Source organism: Papio anubis, chromosome 10 (genome assembly GCF_008728515.1).
Source record: "Papio anubis isolate 15944 chromosome 10, Panubis1.0, whole genome shotgun sequence".
NCBI lineage: Eukaryota > Metazoa > Chordata > Mammalia > Primates > Cercopithecidae > Papio > Papio anubis.
Window position 1 is genome coordinate 18,287,521 of NC_044985.1, and position 20,001 is coordinate 18,307,521.

At 39.8% G+C, this 20,001-nt stretch overlaps 1 long non-coding RNA gene across 1 annotated transcript in view; it reads right to left on the minus strand.

Moving 5' to 3' along the window:
* Window positions 1–436: 436 nt before the first annotated feature.
* Window positions 437–20,001, minus strand: part of LOC108581747 — a 161,577-nt gene continuing 142,012 nt past the window's right edge. Inside the window, exon 3 of the long non-coding RNA XR_004176495.1 lies at window positions 437–846. This is a non-coding gene — a long non-coding RNA (uncharacterized LOC108581747). The remainder of the gene's footprint in view (window positions 847–20,001) is intronic.

Sequence of the window (20,001 nt, forward strand, 5' to 3'; positions counted from 1 at the left end):
GGGAATTTCTCCTATCTGACTGTTTTCATACTGGGATGTTGGTTTTTTTCCTTCTTCAGACTTGAACTGAAGAATTGGCTTTCCTGGATGAGCTTAGGATAAGATCATGGATAGGAGCTGGGTGTAGTGGCTCATGTCTGTAATCCCAACATTTTGGGAGGCCGAGGTGGGTGGATCACCTTAGGTTAGGAATTTGAGACCAGCCTGACCAACATGGCAAAACACTGTCTCTATTGAAAATACAAAATTAGCTGAGCATGGTGGTGGGCACTTGTAATCCCAGCTACTTGGGAGGCTGAGGCAGGAGAATCACTTGAACTCATTGAACTCAGGAGGCAGAGGTTGCAGTGAGCCAAGATCGTGCCATTGCACTCCAGCCTAGGCAACAAGATCAAAACTCTGTCTCAAAAAAAAAAAAAAAGAGTCATAGCTTTATTTTTTACTTAATAGACTTTACTTTGTAAAATAGCTTTAGATTTGCACAGAAATTAAACAGATAACACAGAGTTCCCATACACACCGCCACAAACTGTTTCCCCTATCATTAACATTTTACATTAGTATGATGCATTTGCTAAAAGTACTGAACCAATAATGATATATTATTATTAACTAAAACTTCATACTTTATTCAGATTTTCTTGGTTTTTACCTAACTTCCTTTTTCGATTCCCAGAACTCATTGAGGATATCACATTACATTTTATCGTTGTGTCTCCTCAGGATTTTCTCGGCTTTGATGGTTTCTCAGACTGCTTTTTATGACCTTTGAGGAGTACTGGTCAGGTACACTGTACGATGCCCTTCTATTGAATTTTTTTCTGGTGTTTTCTCATGACATGGGATCTGCATTTTTGAGAAGAAGATTACAGAGTTAAAATGCCATTTTGGGCACATCATATGAAGATTACAAACTACTGACATGATTTATGGCTGCTGATGTTGACAATGATCATGTGGCTGAGATAATGTTTGTCACGGTTCTTTACTGTACTCCTTTTTCTTCCCTTTTCATGCTGTCCTCTTTGAAAGGAAGTCACTGTGTATGCAGCCCACACTCCAGGAGTAAAGAGTTGTGTCCCTCCACCTTTAGGGTGGAGTAGCTACATAATTTATTTGGAATTATTCTGTGCAAGAGAATGGTCTCTTCTCCCCATTTATTAATGCATTTGATCTTTGATTTTATCAATATATGTGCAAATGGACAGTTACATTATATTCTGAGTTATAACCCAGCACTATGTTATAATTTTGTGGCTCACATTGTTTCAGCTTTGGTGATTGGGAGGTTTTTCCGTTCGTTCCTGTGCCCCTTTGACATACTACATTAATGAGTTGTTTTTGTTTTGATCACCTCCTTAATTTCTGATACTACAAGATGCTCAGGATTAACCTTGTGTATTTTCTGCCCCAGTCTTAGAATCAGTCATTTCTCCAAGGAGACCTGGTTCCTTTTTGCTATTGGGGTATTTCTTTTGGAATCTCTCAGCTGACAGAAGAAATAAATTTGTGTATATTACTGTCTATAAATATTTCTATATGCAAACATTGGTATCTATATCAAGTTAAACATTATGGCTGACTAACGTCTCCAACTTTAATCCATTACCCTACCTGGATCATTCTAACCTCCTTCTCTTGCTTATCTGTAAATTCCCACAGCAACAGTGAGAAACCTAGATCTCACCATCCAGCATCCATTTATTTAATTTTTCGCTTTCAGTACACATATATAACAGTATCAGAATTGTTAATTTGTAATCCCATAAGAAACGACTTTGTCAACTAAAGTACCATTCTTATGTGCAATACCTTTTGTCTTTATTCTTAGTCTCCACTCACTTCCAAAATTACTTAGGTCAGCACCTTTATCACCCCTCCCTTCAGTGAGGTTGTTTTACACATTTGCAACATGGTCAGAATCTCTTGTCACACTACACATTCTTTCCTAGAATCCCCTAACCACATACATTACTTCTTAATTGTATGCATTAAGGTTCACTCCTTGTATTATAAAATTCTATGGGTTTGACAACTGTACAATGTCATATCCAACATTACAGTATCATACAGAATAGTTCACCCGCCCCCACTTCACCTATTTGTCCCTCCCCCATTCCCCACTGGCAACTACTGATCTTTTTAACATCTCTATAGTTTTGCCTTTTCCAGAGTGTCACATAGTTAGAATCTTACACTTTGTCACCTTGTTAGACTGGCTTCTTCCAATTAGCAAAACACATTTAAGGTTTCCCAATGTCTTTTCATTGCTTGATATCTCATTTTTATTGATGAATAATATTCTATTTTATGGATATACCACAGTTTTTTTAATCTATTCACTTATTGAAGGTCATCTTGATCACTTCCAGTTTGGGGCAATTATAAACGAAGCCACTATAAACATTTGTGGGCAGGTTTTTATGTGGACAAAATTTAACTCAGTTAGAGAAACGTCTAGGATCAAGACTGTGTGATCACATGGTGAGACTATTTTTAGCTTTGTAATAAACGGCTAATCTATCTTCCAAAGCGGCTGTATTATTTTGCATTCTTACCAGCAATGAATGAGAGTCTCTGTTGCTCCACATCCTCACCAGCATTTGGTATTGTCAGTTTTCTGGACTTTAGCCATTCTAATAGATAGGTAGTGGTATATCATTGTTGTTTTAGTTTGAAATTTCCTAACCACAAATGATATCAAACATAAGCATTATTTGTATATTTTGAATAGAAGTCCTTTACCAGATGTGTGTTTTGCAAATATTTTCTTCCAGTTTGTTCTTTGTGTTTTTATTCTCTTAACAATGTCTTTAAAAAGAGCAAAGTTTTTAAATTTTAATAAAGTCCAACATCATTTTTTTCATGGATTGTGCTTTCTGTGTTGTATCTAAAAACTTAATGCCAAGCTCAAAGCCGTATAGATTTTCTCCAGGCTATCTTTCAGAAGTTTTTAAATTTTGCTTTTTATATTTAGGTAGATGGCTTATTTTAAATTAATTTTTGTGAAAGGTACAAAGTCTAGTTTTTTTTGGTTTTTGTTTATGGATGTCTAATTGTTCTAACACCATTTGGTGTTGAGTAAATGATTTCTTTTCTCCATTGAATTTCTTTGCTCCTTTGTCAAACAACAGTTGACTGTATTTGTGTGGCTCTATTTCTGGGCACTCTGTTCTCTTCTATTTATTTATGTATCTATTCTTTTGCGATACCATGCCATCCTAATTATTATAGCTTTATGGTAGAACTTGAAGTCAAATAGTATCAGTCCTCCAACTGTGTTTTTTTTCTCAGCTTTGTTGAGGTAAAATTAACAAATAAACTGTATATATTCAAAGTGTATAACAGGATGTTTTGATATACACATATATTGTACAATGGTTACCACAATTGAGCTAATTAACATACACATTACTTCACAGTCCTTTTTGTTTACGTATATGGTGTTAATACTTAAGATCAACTCTCTTAGCACATTCCAAGTATACAATAATTAACTATAGTCATCATGCTGTACATTAGCTCTCCAGAACTTAATCATCTTATAACCGAAAGTTTGTACCCTTTGGGGCAAATCTTCCCATTTTCCCTAACCACCAAACCCTGGTAGCCACCCCTCTACTCTCTGTTTAAAGTTCTACTTTTTTAGATTCCACATGTAAGTGAGATCATGCAGTATTTGTCTTTCTACGCCTGGTTTATTTTTCATAGCATAATGTCCTCCAAGGTTAATGTGTATTATTGCAAATGACAAAAATTTGTTTTCTTTTTTGGGCTAAATAGTATTTTATATATATATGGTATATGTGAGATATATGTCTCACATTTTCTTTCTCCATTAATCCATTGATAGGCATGTAAGTTGTTTTTATGTACTGGCTATTGTGAATAATGTTACAATAAACACGGGAGTGCAAATAGCTCTTTGACATACTGATCTTGTATCTTTTGGATATACACGCAGTTATGGAATTATTGGATCATATGGTTTTTCTATTTTTAATTTTTTGATGACTCTCCATACTGTTTGTTATAATATCTGTAACAATTTACATTCCCAAAAACAATGTTTAAGAGTTCCCTTTATTCCACATTATCACCAACACCTCTTATTTTTTGACTTTTTTATAACAACCATCTTAACAGGAGTGAGCTTATATCTCATTTTGGCTTTAACTTGCATTTCCCTGATGATTAGTGATGCTGAGCACCTTTTTGTATACCTGTTAGCCGTTTCTGTGAAATGAAAATGTCTACTAAGGTCCTTTGCCCATTTTAAAATCGATGCCTTTTTTTCAGGTGGGGGTTTTGGTTTGGGTTTTGTTTTTTTTTTTTTTTTTCCTACTGAGTTGCATGAGTTCCTTATATATTTCGGATATTTACCCTTTATTGGGTATACGTTTGCAAATATTTTCTTTCATTCAGTTTGTTGCCTTTTCACTTTCTTGATTATTGTCTTTGCCATGCAGAAGTTTGTTTATTTAATGTAGTCCCACTTGCCTAGTTTTGCCTTTGGTGTCTGTTTTTCATCATATTAAAAAAAATCATTGCCAAGACCAATGTCATGGAGTTTTCCCCAGTTTTCTCATAGGAATTGTATAGTTTCAGACCTTATGTTTAAATCTTTAATTCACTTTGAGTTGATTGTTATATATAGTATAAGATAAAGATCCAATTTTACTTTTTTGCAAATGGATATCCAGTTTTCCTGACACTTTATTGGAGACACTAGCCTCTCCCCACTGTCTATTTTTGGAGACTTTGTTGACTATTAATTGACCATATATGTATGGGTTTATTTCTGGGCTCTCTATTCCATTTTTCTAAGTATATGAGTTTATGCCAGTAACATACTGTTTTGACTACTACAGCTCTGCAATATAATTAAAAGTCAAGAAGTGTGATGCCTCTAGCTTTGTTCTTCTTGCTCAAGATTGTTTTAGCTATTCAGGATCTTTTGTGGTTTCGTATGAATTTTAGGATTTTAAAAATCTATTTCTGTGAAAAATGCCATTGAAATTTTGACAGGGATTGCATTGAATCTGTAGATGACTTAGGGTAGTATGGATATTTTGACAATATTGATTTTTCTGATATCTTTCCATTTGTGTCAGCTTCTATTTCTTTCATCAGTGGTTGATAGTTTTAAGTGCACAGATATTTCATCAGCTTGATTAAAATTACTAAGTATCTTATTCTTTGTGATACTATATAAATAATATTGTTCTTTTAATGTCTTTTTCGATTATATATTGTTAGTATCTAAAAATGCAACTTATTATTGTTTGATTTTTTAATCTTGCAACTTTATTTAAGATGTTTATTAGTTCTAACAGTTTTTTGGTAGTGTATTTAGGATTTTCTACAAATAAAATTATGTCAGCTGCAAACAGAGACCATTTTAATTCTTCTTTTCTGATTGGCATGGCTTTTATTTCTATTTCTTGCCTAATTGCTCTTACTAGGACTCCAGCACTATGTTGAATAGAAGTGATGAGAGTGGACATTCTTGTTATTGCTCTTAAAGGAAAAGCTTTCAACTTGTCACCATTGAGTATGATTCTATTTTTTCTCTTTAGTATTGTGTGGCCATTCTAGGCTTTTGCCTTTCTATATAAACTTTAGAATCCATTTATCAATATGCACAAAATAGCTTTACTGGACTTTGACCGAAATTGCCTTAAATCCATAGGTCAATTTGGAAAGAATTCACATCTTAATAATATAGAGTCTTCTAAATTACAACCACAGAATATTTATTTAGATCTTCTTTTATTTCTTTTCAGAGTTTATAGTTTTCTTCATATTTTGAACATATTTTATTTTGTAACTAAATATATCTTCCTCTTTATTGGCACTAATGTAAATGATACTGTGTTTTGAAATTTCAAATTCCAGTTGTTCATTTTTGACATATAGGAAGTCAACTGACATTTGTATATTAACCTTGTACCTTGTGACCCTTGCTATAATTGCTTTTTAGTTCCAGGAGTATTTTATTGTTGTAGTTGACTCGGGATTTTCTACATAGACAGTCGTGTCATCTGTGAACAAAGACCATTTGATTTCTTCCTTGCCTACCTTTATGCATTTTAGTTCCTTTTCTTGTTATGTTACATTAGCTATGACTTCCAGTAGATGTTGAATTGAAGTGCTAAGAGGGGACCACTTCTCCTTGTTCTCAATTTTAGTGTTAAAGCATCCAGTTTTTTTACCACTAAGTATGATCTAGCAGTAGTTTTTTATCAAGTTGAGAAAGTTCCCCTCTATCCCTACTTTGCTGAAATTTCTTATCAAGAATGGGTGCTGGATTTTGTCAAGAGCTTTTGTGGGATCAATTGATATGAACATATGATTCTTCTTCTTTAGTCTGTTGATGTGGTAGATTAAAATAACTGATTCTTAATTTCAAATGTTGAACCAACCTTGTGTGCCTGCCTGGAACAAATCCCAGTTGACTGTGACACATAATTCTTTCTATACATGTTGGATTTGAGATTCTATGGCTTTTTCAACAGACTCAGATAATAATGACTAGTCTCATTCTTCCAGGTATTAGAATATTCAGGTCATTATTATTTAAAACTTTTTTCTTTTAGGATTACGATATTAAAACTTCAGTTGTTCATTGTATCAGAAACTTCTTATCTCCCCAGTTTGTACCTGCCCCAGACTTAGAAGTCAGCAGTAGGGAGGAGAAGATTGGTAAGAAATGCTGTATTCTCCCCATCATCTCCTTCCTTGCCCACTAGCTGAAATTTGTAGCCACTCCTAGGATGGCCTCGGGGAGGGAGAAAAGGAAGAAAGCACAGTTTACATGGCTGGGGCAGCTGTGATGGGCCTGTAGCTTCCTGGATGTTTCACATTGAGCAACTGCTGATTCTTTCCCTAACAAGGCATTTTGAGGGTTCTTCAGAGAACAAATTCCCTGCTAGGAGGTCTCCTACATGCAGGTGCCTTGCTATGGATGATAATCTCCTCTGACAATCCACTTCTGATGCCCCCTCAGTGCCTGGGTCCCTATGGTCCTTCCTTCCCTTGAGGTTGCCTCATTCCGCCTCATGGTCCCCTTGAGTAGGATCCTTTTTCAGGAGACTGCTGCTAATTGGTCCACACCAGACCTGCAGGGACCATATCTGTACACATCCTTGCCCCACCAAACTGCAGGGTGTTTCCAATGCAACCTTGACTTTCACTTAAGGGATATAACTGTAAGTTTTATCAGGTATGATTTAGGTATCATTTCTTATATCCTCTGATTTCAAGGGGGAATATGACAAGTTTTCCAAGCAGCGTTTTAAAGTTTGACTTAAGGTGAGGCAAAGTCTTTTACCCCACCTCATCTACTTTCAGTCAAGATGTGGGGTCTGCAGAAGGCATGCTGAAGGCTCTCTCCTCATGAATTCCTAGCTCCCCCTTGCACGGCTTAGAGGTGTGTGATGAGCTAATGAAGGCAAATCCTCCTTTCATCATCTCCATTAAGTGAGTATCTCCTATCTCCAAACTGACACTCTCCAAACCTCAGAAGTAGGGGGTAGAGGAAAGACAATGAGAATCCAAAAACAGATGCTACAGGGTGGAGATGGTTTTTCCCTAAGGAAAGTCAATATTCCTACCATCAATCTTTCTAAAAAGAAGTCAGTTCTGTGACAGGAAATGAAGAGTCCTAAAGTGGGACTTAGACTGGGGAAATGGGAAAACTTTGCTCTCTGGGCTTCAGGCTGTTAGGACTGGAACTTTTCAGTGCAGACGTCACAGAGGATATTAGGAAGGCCAGCAGCTGGGCCAAGGAGGGCCTTGCTCACCTGTGGAAAAGATGGTCTCTGTTTATAGACTCTTCAAGAGGGACCTCATCTGCTAAGAGCTCCTAGTGATGACTGAGTTGATGACCATTCTAAATACTGTATCTAAGCCTCCAGTTATCAAAAGTAACCTGACCTTGGTTGTGCATGGGGAAGCCAGAGAAACAGCTACCCTTTGCTTGGAAAAAGACGGTATCAAGGAAAGCAATGACTCCTCTCTGCCCACTGCCCTGTCATCTCAGGCCAGATAGGTGGTGGTAGCAGGGGGCACCGTGGAGGCAGCAGCAGCAAAGGCACGGCTGGGCAGCCCAAGAGGTGCCACAGCTGGGGACACAGCAAGCAGCAACCTGTTTCTGAGGTCTCATGAGACAAAGGTGGGAAGGATTCTCAGGAATCGCCCACAAAGCTGTGGCTGGCACTCAATCTTCTTCTGCATATAACTAATGGCAATGTGGCCTCGTTTATGAACAAATGTGGACCTACTAGTTACAGGAATAGAGGAGTCAAAAACTTTAGGCCAGAGTCAAGGACTTAGTGAAAAACGATGTGGACTAGATGAAGTTTGGGATTTCCCCAGGGAAATCGTTATCAACTTCTGTCTACCTTTTCTATGGTGATTAGCAGTAAAGCTCTAAAAGAAAAAACAGCTTCCGCAGTGGTCTCTGGTGTGGCAATAAAAGGGAAAGGGAAAATTGAGGAGAGGGCATATGGGTATTCATCAGTTTTGCAGAGAAAAAGAATTCCAAGGGGTAGGGGAAGCAGCAACTTCATCACAGAAGAAAGAATAGCTGTCCTTAAGGCAGAGAAGGAGAGCGTGAAGAGGGCCAAGGCCTGAGAAGACAGCCTATAGCTTCTAAATAGAAGCAAAAGTGAACACCCTCACTCCTCCTCCAAAATTCTGAGTTTCACAATCGAACACTTCAGAGTGAGTAACCTGCAGAGATTATCAGCTGCGTGGTTTCGGGTAGTTTCCCTCTGAGCTTCAGCTTCCTCATCTTTGAAATGCAGCTCACATTCTGTCTACCTACCACTGGGTTATTCCAGAATTAAATGAGATAAAATATGTAAAACACCCAGAACAACATGCACACTCAGCAAAAGGTAGTTTTTAAAGAAAATCTTATTCTATCCAGTATGCCCTGGAGATAACATTTATTTCCACACAGTGCATTAATCCATGCTATTAATGAAGATCCTGAGATATCAAGAAAGAGTTAGAAGCTTTAAAGTTTGGCACTTAAAGGAGTCTGAGCTGGGCGTGGTGGTTCACGCCTGTAATCCCAGCACTTTGGGAGGCTGAGGCAGGAAGATCACTTGAGGTCAGGAGTTTGAGACCAGCCTGGCCAACATGGTGAAACCCCATCTCCTGTAAAAATACAAAAATTAGCCAGGCATGGTGGCGGGCACCTGTAATCTCACTCAGGAGGCTGAGACAGAAGAATTGCTTGAACCCGGGAGGCGGAAGTTGCAGTGAGCCAAGATCACACCATTGCACTCCAGCCTGGGCAACACAGTGAAACTCCATTCCCTACCCCACCACCTGCAAAAAAAAAAAAAAAAAAAAAAAAAAGTCTCCTACAGATTTCCAAAAAACTCACTTACTTTGAAGATGTTTTAAATGGTGACAAATTCTTTAACAGCCCTCTCATCAAGGGGTGCGCCTATATGCCCCTCTCCTTGTGTCTTTGTGGGCTTACAATTACTTGAACAAAGTCTCGTGGAGGTGATGCTATATGTCTGTGAGGCTGGCACATCAAAGGCCATGCAGCTTCTGCCTACTTCTCTCGGGATACTCACTATGAGGGAAGCCGGCCAACAGGCAAGAAGCCCAGCTGTCCTGAAACCACCATGCTGGAGAGGCCACTCATAGGCAACACTATAACAGCAGTAACAAGGACACTTGTGTAGAATATCTCATTTGCCTATAGTGGGGGATAGACTTAATGTGGCCTGATCAGTATTCTCATCAGACCATCATAAAAAATCGCCTGCAAGATTAAGAAACTCCTGAACCCAATGTTTCCAGATTCTCCCCACGTTTCCCTAACTCCCATTTGTTCAGTGAATTCAGAATCCAAAAAAATAAAACAAGCCTCTTCTTCATCCCCATTTCTGTCACCTGCTCAACTGTTTTGATGTTGATGAGCAATAATTCTATGTTTCTCATGTTCCTCTAAGTGCAATGAGTGGCTCTCATCCTTCAAACCAGGACAGAGCACCTGTGCCCACGGCAGGTGGGACTGTCATCTGCAGGAGCCCTGCGGCCTGGCAATCACAGGCCTCCCTCCATCAGCGCAGCAGTCCCTCTGTCAGCATCCTTCTGCATAGAAAAAGGATCATTGTAGGGAGAATTCATGAGCCACGAATTTGTCAATAGTCATGCCTTTGAAAGGAGGAGGGTGAGGGCGGGGAGAAGAAACACAAATCCCATTTTTTAATCCCCTGGGGTTTGATGTCTGTTTCACTGCTAAGATTTTTCAGAGATAGAGAGTGCCTGAGAAAAATACTATTGCAGAGAGAGAAGAGCGCAATCGGTTTCCATAGCAACTTCGCAGAGAAGCGCAGTGGTTCTACCCGCCTGGAGGGAATATTAAGACGGAAATGGGCTCACAATAAGCACTTTTTGACTTTACCTTTTCCTTAACTATTTAATTTTAATGTAACTTGCACTTGCTTGTTTCACATATTCTAACTCTTACCATGAGGAGTGATTCCCCATGATCACCTGTTTTTGGGGACCTCATGAAATGCAAAACTGCACTCTGATGCCTAATATATTATACTCTATTAAAAGAGAGGGGCACAAAATTTACAGCGTAAGTGTATCTTAGGGAGTCTAGTCCCAAGAGTCAAAGTGACTTGCCTTGTCATTCTTGAATGAGTACTTGAAAGCTTAGTGTGCTCACTTCACCTACCTGAAAATGGCTCAGTTGATATCTTCCTATTTCATGGGGCCATTGTGAAGAATGAGACAAAGTATGTTAAAAAGATTTCTAAAGTACAAAACACTGCCAATCTAAAGAGCAGAAGTAGTGGTAACAGGAGCAGCATCAGTAGTAGTAATAGTAGCAATATAATTATTAATATTGGCAGAACTAGCTTCTAGGTCTCCTGAGTTTACCACTCACGCTGGTTTCTTTCGACCACTCCCCTCAATACTGAAGTCAGGTCGTCTTAATAAAACTTGAATGCCACAGAACCCATCCAACCAAAGATTTAGTTTATCCCAGTCAGATCTGCTCAGGGGTCAGACAAAGTGACAAAGAGTGAAAGAATCAAAGTACAGTAAGGTACCGCCCACCTCCCCTGCCATTTACCGCTCTCAGAATCTTTTCTGTTGTTATCAGTACTAAGCTCTACTCCAAGAGTGCTTTAAACATGGCAGCTGTTATGACCCGAGGAACACTAAGCAGAATGGGAGTGGGGTGGAGGGAGAAAGCAACTAGGGATGAACAAGTAATTGAGGCTGCATGGGCTCAGCCAACACTGAACACCCAAACTTTATATTTAAAAATATATAAATGATATATGTGCTATGTCTATAAATACATGTCCTCCTTTGTTTCAGGTTTTTCCACTAGAATCCATACAATGTCAAACTTCAAAGTTATCACCATGGGAGGCTATGGCCTGAGGTTTGAACATTTCAGTGCTGCTATTTTAAAACTGACTTCAGAACTAAAAATTGAATTCTGTTTCTTTAGAATTTAAAACTGATAGTGACCAAAATAGTTATCGCTCATATTCCTCAAATCATTCACCAAATGTGGCCTTGAACTACTTTTGATTGTTTACAGAAATCACATTCTTCCTTAACAGATGAAAAGTCACCATCACTGAAGATTAGTAGAAACATGTGCTCTGAACGCAACTAATTCCTACAGGAGCTTGAAACTGCCCTGGGCAATAAATATATTATGGGAATAAATCCAAGTTGATTACTTTGAAGTAGAGAAAGCTCATCTGGATGTGAAAGTCCCAGGATATTTGTGTTTAAAAATTAATTATACTACTTCATGGTAAGAACTCCACTCATTCACTTATTCATCAATTTGTTCATTCAACAAATAATTTCTCCCCTACTTTACCGGAATATATAAATAAGACTTATCTTTATGCTAATGATTTTCAGAGTTTTATGTTCATTCTCAACTTCTCCTTATATTTTAGGTCAATATTTCTATCCGCCTCTGCAATCTCCACCGTGATGTTCCATAGACACTTCAGATTTTATATGTGAAACTTTACATATAGCCTCATCAACTTGGGGACAAAAAAGGTTCTTTTTTTCTTTCTTTGTTAATCAATGGAGTGTCAACCTATTCTTATCAATAGGAAGTCAAAGTGCTCCCTCTCTAAAGACCAGCATTTACCATGATTCTTGGAGATCCTGAGTGTATTTGTCAGTTCTCACACCGCTACAAAGAAATACTTGAGACTTATAAGTCTCAAGCATTATGAGACTTTTAAGTCTCAACCACTCATAACAAAAGAGGTTTAATTGGCTCCGCGTTATGCAGGCTGTGCAGAAGGATGGTGGCATCTTCTGGGGAGGCCTCAGGGAGCTTTTACTCATGGCAGAAGGCAAAGCAGGAGCAAGCACTCCACACGGTGACAACAGGAACAAGGAGGTGCTACACACTTTCAAACGACCAGATCTCACAAGAACTCACTCACTACCATGAGAAAAGCACCAAGGGGATGGTACTAAACCATTCATGAGAAATCCACGGGCAGGATGCAATCCCCTCTCACCAGGCCCCACCTCTAACACTGGTAATTACAAATTCAACCTGAGATTTGAGTGTGGACACACATCCCAACTATATCACTGAGGCCTTTGTCAGACCCAAGGGATCAATGTGACTTCCAAATGCCAAGTAGAAAGAACTCGAAGATCTGATTTGCCCTCCCTCACCTCTGCTTATTTGACAGCCACAATACAGGTCAATCCCATCTCATTTGCTATCAAAGCCACAGAATGCATGCTGATTCCACACAGGTTAGTGGTGATTTGCCTTGAGTGGTGTTCTTGGACATCCTGATTGTGTTCTGTGCACCAAAGTGGTGCTCTTGGCTTAAATTAGGGTTCCAGCCTGCCTTACTGTGTCCTTCCATGTTCAACAAGTAGCTAAAACCGGACAGCAGCCCAGCATGGCCTGCCAAAGCCTATTGGCCTCAGCCATTCTAGGCAGCCCAGACCCCTCTCTCTTGTAGTGTTTCTCTCCAATGCGCTGTCACTGTGTCCTTCACCACCCTCTCCTTTGTATTCAAGGAGCATCTTTAAATGCTGGTGGTATGTCAGTGCTCTGACCTACACATTTCCTCACTGTACTCAGAACTCAGGATTTTGAGCACTTGCTCCATAGCAGGCACAATCATTCTGATAAATAAAACTGAATCACTACCATCCAGAAACCTAGAGTTCAGCGGATATACTGATAACTTAAACAGTAAATAAACATGCTAGGCACTTCAGCAAAGAAACTGCTATGAGAACCGGAGGAGAGACGTCTATGGTATTTCAACTACCTAAGAGTTTTCCTGAGGCCTGACTTTATTGCTCCTCTTTTGGTTCAAACCTTTAGGCTTGTGGTCTTTGAACAAAGCAATTGAGGAAAATGATCGGATATATCAGAGTCTTTTCCCTAAACCAGCAAACTTATAGGGATTCCTGTGGCGTTCAGGAAAGGAACACCACTGCTGTGACCTTGTTTTCCCCTTTCCTGGAGCCTTTCACATTCTCCTCCCTAGCTCCTTTCCTTTCCCTGTGAAATAATTTAATTGTATATGAGCAAAAATGGCTTGTCAAAACCTAGCACACGTCGGGTTGATAGCTCCTGTGGGGGATTTGACACGGGCAAAGGAGCTACTGGTTAGACAGAGTGAGTGGATTAAATGTCTGTACCCATAAGCAATCTTTGCATCAGCAAATTTTGAATTGTCAGCTGCCAGGTGGTAGAATGCTGGCTAATTGTGTGGATGCAAACATCTGCAAAATGAACTTGATTCAAATGGACATGAGGTTGACACCATTTTAGGAAAAAAAAAAAAAAAAAAGTATCACTTTAATTTTTTCTCTATATGCTGAACCCACTCCTTTGGTCACATTCAAAGTTTTAAAACAAGGGGAGCTCAGGCCTGATACGCATGCACAAATATACACAGCATCTCCCACAGCATCGTCAGAGATACCAGAAGATTGTATCCAACATCTTCAGGAAGTGGGGGAACACCAGCCCCATTCACCAAGACACAACAAGAGAAGTTCAACACAAAACTACCATGTCCCAGGCCCCTACCATGGTTTGGGAAATATTGCAGGGATAAGAAAGGTGGCAGAAAAGGGAAGATGGACAATCAGATTGGAGAAGAGTAAAATCAAAGACGCACCATAATAAGACAATGTAGGTGGCTGATCATGGCATGGCATTTAAGAGACAACTTGACCAGAAACACTGCTCAACAATTGGATGTTGCTGAAGAGGGTACATGGGATTTTCATTGCATTGGATTGACTTCCTTATTAGAAAATAAAGACATGTCTGCAAAATTGCCAGTACAGAGAAATATATGATCCAATTGTTGGAACTATTGCATTGCCATGGGTTGGAATATCAAATTATTTAGCTAGTCACCTTGAAAGACCTTGAAAAAGCAATGAAGCATACAGAAAAGCTTCTGAGAAAGGGAGGTGACAGCTATGACCTAGAAAACGGTACACAGAGAGAGAGGTGATCCTGTGGGGTCGATTCTCATTCAGTGTCTTTTTCATCCATCAAATATTTCCCAACGTCTTACCAGGTCCCAGGCACTATGGATGGGAATATAAGAATGAACCAAGCCCTTAATGAAGGTACAAGCATAACTGTGTGTGCATGAAATGTGCAAATGTATAAGGGAGAAAGCAGACCCATTAACATCCAGATGTACTGCAATGTGAAAAGTGCCTTCACATGAGAACACACCTACAGCAAAGGCATCAGAGACATAGGAACAGTTAATTCTGCCTTGAGAAGAGGAAAGGGGCATAGGTCTCTGATGATGTCATTGACAGAAAAAAGTGACTTCAGTGCCAAGATGGTTGGGGCAGTAGATTGAAAGGACCAAACTGGGAGGGCCCTTTGGGTGAATCCCTGGCACCCTCTCCACATGTAGAAAAATGCTTTTTTCTCAACAAATTCCCAATCAGAAGCACATCTGCCAGTCCTGCCTTTATGTTCACAGCTTCGCCTTCCAGATGCAGCACAACAGAAAACCTCAGGCTGACTGAGGATGGGGAGGTACCAGGCCAAAGCCAGCTGGCCGTCAGCTCCCGGGCAGGCTGGTGGCCAGAGAAGCCCATGCAGGGCCCTGTCCTGTAAGCCCCGTGCTGCAGTGGCTTGCAGGCTCTTGGTCACCTTCTTCATTCTTGTCCCTCAGTTTCTATAGACTGCCCCCCAAATTTGTTGTTTCCATAGACTTTGAGCAGCCTTCTGGCTATGTTTTCTGACTTTGGATTACTTAACTGTCTCCCGACTGCCACCTACAATGGGAGAAGCCCTTCCAGCATCCCAACAGTTCCCTTTGCTGGTTGCCAACCTCAACTCTGCTTAATAAGAAAGGGATTCTTCTGGGAGCACAGCACGAGAGCTATTATGCTACCTGCCTTCCCTCCGTCCTTGCAGATCCTCCTCTACAACCTGTACCGGGCTCTCTGCTCCAGGGCGGCTGACTTTATAGACCAGTTTATTTCAAGAAAAAAATCAGGATAAAATTCTTTCTAGTAATTTTTTCTCCTGATAAACTCTTTCCCTCCCCGCTCCCCTGTATGTAAGAAGATTGCCCTGTGTTCAGCGCTTTAAGGACAGTATGTGCCAGAGAGAAAGTGCTTAGTGAATCTTAGAGGATTTCGATCACACGCAAGATGTTTTGGAGAAGCGTTATTAAATAGAAGGTTTTCTCTTCCCCCAAGGCCTCTGGGGACAAGGGACCAGGAAGGTAATACGGAGCAAAGGAGCCAGTAGAGTGGGCCGAGCTGGACGGGAGGCTCTTCTAAGGACCGAATGATACTCAGCTGTACGGAATCATGAAGAAATGCAAACCCAGCATCACCTCTTCTTCCACTGTTCAAGAGCAGCCAGAAAGCTGACTCTTATATGAAGTCTTCTGATTTTCAAATGCTGACGACAAATTCAAAAGTTTTTGTACAACACTGTGCCAGCTAAATACAATGTATCTGTGGCTGCCTTTGTTTTCCGGCCAGATTTAGCCTGTTGGCTACAAGTTTGTCACCTTTACTTTAGAGAGAGATGAAATTCACACAGCAACATGGAGATCTGAAACCCCTCGTTGGCCCCAACCCATCCAAATAGTTGGCTACAGAAACACTGTGCAAGAGACATTTTCAGAAGGAAAGCAGGAAAGTGCTGGCATTTTATATGTGAAGCTGCAGCTCAGAATAGAGAGAAAGCCCAGGACTGTAAAAAGAACCATTTCTTGCCGGGCACGGTGGCTCGCTCCTGTAATCCCAGCACTTTGGGAAGCTGAGGCAGGTGGATCACCTGAGGTCAGGAGTTCGAGATCAGTCTGGCCAACATGGGGAAACCCCGTCTGTACTAAAAATACAAAAATTAGCTGGCTGTGGTGGCAGGAACCTATAGTCCCAGCTACTAGGGAGGCTGAAGTAGGAGAATCTCTTGAACACAGGAGGCAGAGGTTGCAGGGAGCTGAGATCGCACCACTATACTCCGGCCTGGGCAACAGAGTGAGACTCTGTCAAAAAAAAAAAAAAAAAAAAAGTCATTTCTTCAACTCTGTGGCTGACACAGGTACTTAAAGGCCACTGGGGAAAGACAAAGCAACCCTCTCACCTACAATCTAGAGAGATGTGGGTCCCACCCACCCACCCCATGCACGGTGGATGGGGTTCAAGTCAATTTGATCCGGAATAAAAAGAAAGCATAACTTAGCTATCAAGTAGACTGCCTAAAATGAAGAGATTGGAGCTCAGAGAGATGGAGTAATCTGCTAGGTTCCACACCGTCAAGAGGTGGTGATGCAGGGTTTGAATGCGGGTCTCACTTACTGGAAAGCAGATGCTCTTTAGGAACTCCATTCCAAACTCCACAGCGATCAAAGCTTATCTACTGGGGAAGACAAAGATGATGAAGAAGAGGCGGTGGCAGCAGAGGAGGAGGAAAGACAGAGAGAGATGGGGAGCAGGGAGAAAGGAAAGAAAAATAACAAACGTAAGAGAAGAGAAGAAAAAGAGAGAAAGGGAAAGGAAAAAAGAAAAATGCAACATAAGGGAATCAGGAAAGGGAAGCCAAACATGGAAGAAAAATAAGGAAGAAAAGGGAAGCAAGAAAAGAGAAGCAAAATATGCAAGTGAGCAAACAGAAGCAAAACACGGAAGCAGGAAAAGGGAAGAAAGAAATGAAACTGAGCAAGGGAAGTGAGTAAAGGGAAGCAAAAAAAAGAGCAGAAAAAGAGAGAAATGGGAAAGGGAAGGAAGAAAAAAGAATCACGAAAAGGTAGTTGGAAAAGAAAGTGAAAATGGGAAGAGAGAAAGAAACAGGAAAGGGGAAGCATATAGGAAGCTACGGAAGAGAAGAAAAGGCAACAAGCAGGGGAAGAAAGGAGAAATGAAAGAAAAGCAAATAAAGGGAAGAGGAAAAAGAAATGCTAAAAATGTGTGAAAAAAGAGGAAGAAAAAGTGATTAAAATAGACAAGTAAAAGAGGGAAGCATAAAAGAGAAGAAAGGGAAGCAGGAAGGGGAAGCAGAAAGGGAAGAAAGAAAGGAAAGTGAAAATATGGGAAGAAATAAATAAGAAAGAGAAATAGCAAAAGTGAGGTGAGAAAAGGGGAGAGAGGGAAAAAGGCAAGAAGAGGGAAGGAAAACAGGAATAGAAGAATGACAAGTAAGAAAAAGGAAGTGAGAAAAATGAAACAAGAACAGGGAAGTAAGAATAGGAAGCAAGGCAAGGGATGCAGTTGAGTGTGGTGCATGGCTGTGGTCCCAGCTACTCGGGAGGCTGGGGCAGGAGGATTGCTTGAGTACAGGGATTTGAGGCCAGACTAAGAAATATAATATGGTCCTATGTCGAAGACAAAGAAAGAAAAGAGTTATGAGAAAAGAGATGCAAGAAAATGGAAATGAAAAATGAGAATGCAAAAGGAAAGCAAGAAAAAGTGAGAAATATAGGAAAGTAAAGGAAAGGGAAAAGGAAAACCAGAAGGTTGAGGAAAAGAGCGAGAAGCAAGAGGAGGGAACAAAGTAGGAAAGAATCAAAAGTAAGAAAAAGGAGGCAAAAATGGCAGGGGGGGTGGCGGGAAAGAGAGTAAGAAAAGGGAGAAAGGGAAATCTAGAAAGAATAGTAAAAAAGAAGTGAGAATGGGAACTGAGAACATGGAAAAAGATAAAGAAAGTGAGGAAGAGAAGCAAAAAGAGTGAAACAAAATAAGAAGCAAGAAAAAGGAAGTGAGAATTGGGAAGCCAAGAAAGGGAATAAGAAAGGGGAAATGTGCAAAGGAATCTAAAAAGAGGAGAAGTGAGAATGGGAACTGAGAAAACAGAAATGAAGAAGGGGAAATGAGGAAAGAGAAGTGAGGAAGGGGAAGTAAAAACTGCAAGCGAGAAGGAAACTCGAATCGGGAAATAGGAAAGGGGGGCAAAAAAGAGGAAATAGACAAAGGAAGCCAACAACAGAAGTAAGAAAAGGAAAGCAAGAAACAAGAAAATAGACTAATAAAAAGGGAAGCATGAAAGAAGGAACAGGAAAAGGAAAAGAGAAGCAAAAAAGAAAAAAGAGAATAAAGGAACACAAAATAGGAAAGTGGAAAAGGAAAGCAAGAGAAAGGTAGTAAAGGAAGAAAAGGGTATGAAAAGGGGGAAGCAAAATATGTAAGTAAAATAGAGACATAAGAAAGAGGAGTGAAAAAAGGGAAACAAGAATGTGGGGGTAAAATATGAAAGCAAGAAAAAAAAGAGAGAGAGAGACAGAAAGGGCATGAGAAAGGGAAGTGAGGAATAGGAAGCAAGGAAGAAAAGCAAAATGGAGAACAAAGACAGGAAAAGGTAGCATCAGGAAAGGAAAAGAAAAAAGCAGGCAAGGAAAGAGAAGAAAGAGAAAGTGTGGAAGAAAAGGAAAGCAGAAAAAGCAAATCAAAAAGAGGGAGCAAAATAGAGGAGTAAGACAGGGAAGCAAGAATAAGGAAGTAAAAAATGAAAGCAAGAAAAGAGAAATGAGGAAAAAAAAGCTAAAAAGAGAAATGAGGGGAAAAAAGCTAAAAAGAAATGAGAAAAGAGCAAGAAAGGGAAGGAAAAAGAGAAGCAAGAAGTGAAAAAGAAAGGAAAAGAAAGAGAAAACTGGAAATCAGAAAAAAAATCAAAGTAGGAAATTAAAAAGAAAATCAAGAAAAGGGAAGAAAAGAAGGAAGTAAGAAAAAGAAGCAACAAAAAGAAGTGTAATATGGAAGTAAGAAGAGGAACTGAAGAAAAAGAAAGGTAAGTAAGAAAAAAGTTAAAGAAAAGCAAAATAGGGAAGTGTGAGAGAGAAGCTTGAAACAGAAGCAAGAAAAGGAAATGAGGAAAGTAAACAAGAAAATGAGATGATAGAAGTAAGAAAGAGAAGTGAAAATAAGGAAGCAGAAAAAGGAAATCAAGTAAAGGGAAATAAGAAAGGAGAAGTAAAAATGGCAACCAAGGAAAGAGAACCAAGAAAAGAGAAGCAAGGGATTAACCTTATTCTTAAGGATAAATGAGCATCTCGTACTCCCCTAAAATGCCAAAAATCTAACAGAGAATCCGTGGGTTACAGAGATCTGCTTGGTACCGAAGCAGTAGGGTATATGGGAAAGTGCCTTGGACTGGGATATCTTTTCCCTGTGCTTTGACAATTACTAAAGTTAGTTAGTCATCAAGTTATTCACTGAACTACTCTGGTTGTCAATTTCCTCATCAGAAAAATGAAAGAACTTGTTGAGTTTAGGGTTCTCAAACTAACAGTCCTCAGACTGGATCTGGGTAATAGAACTACTGTGTCTGTGGCAAGTGCTGTCTCACACCAGATCTGCCTGACTCTTGACCTGTTTGTTGATGCACACTGTTTGTGTACATCTCTCAGGCTGGTCAGTCTGAAGGTCTTTACTGTAACGGTGCAGTACCTATTCCCCCAAGTGAAAAACTAACAAGGTGCCACTCTCTCTTACTATCTC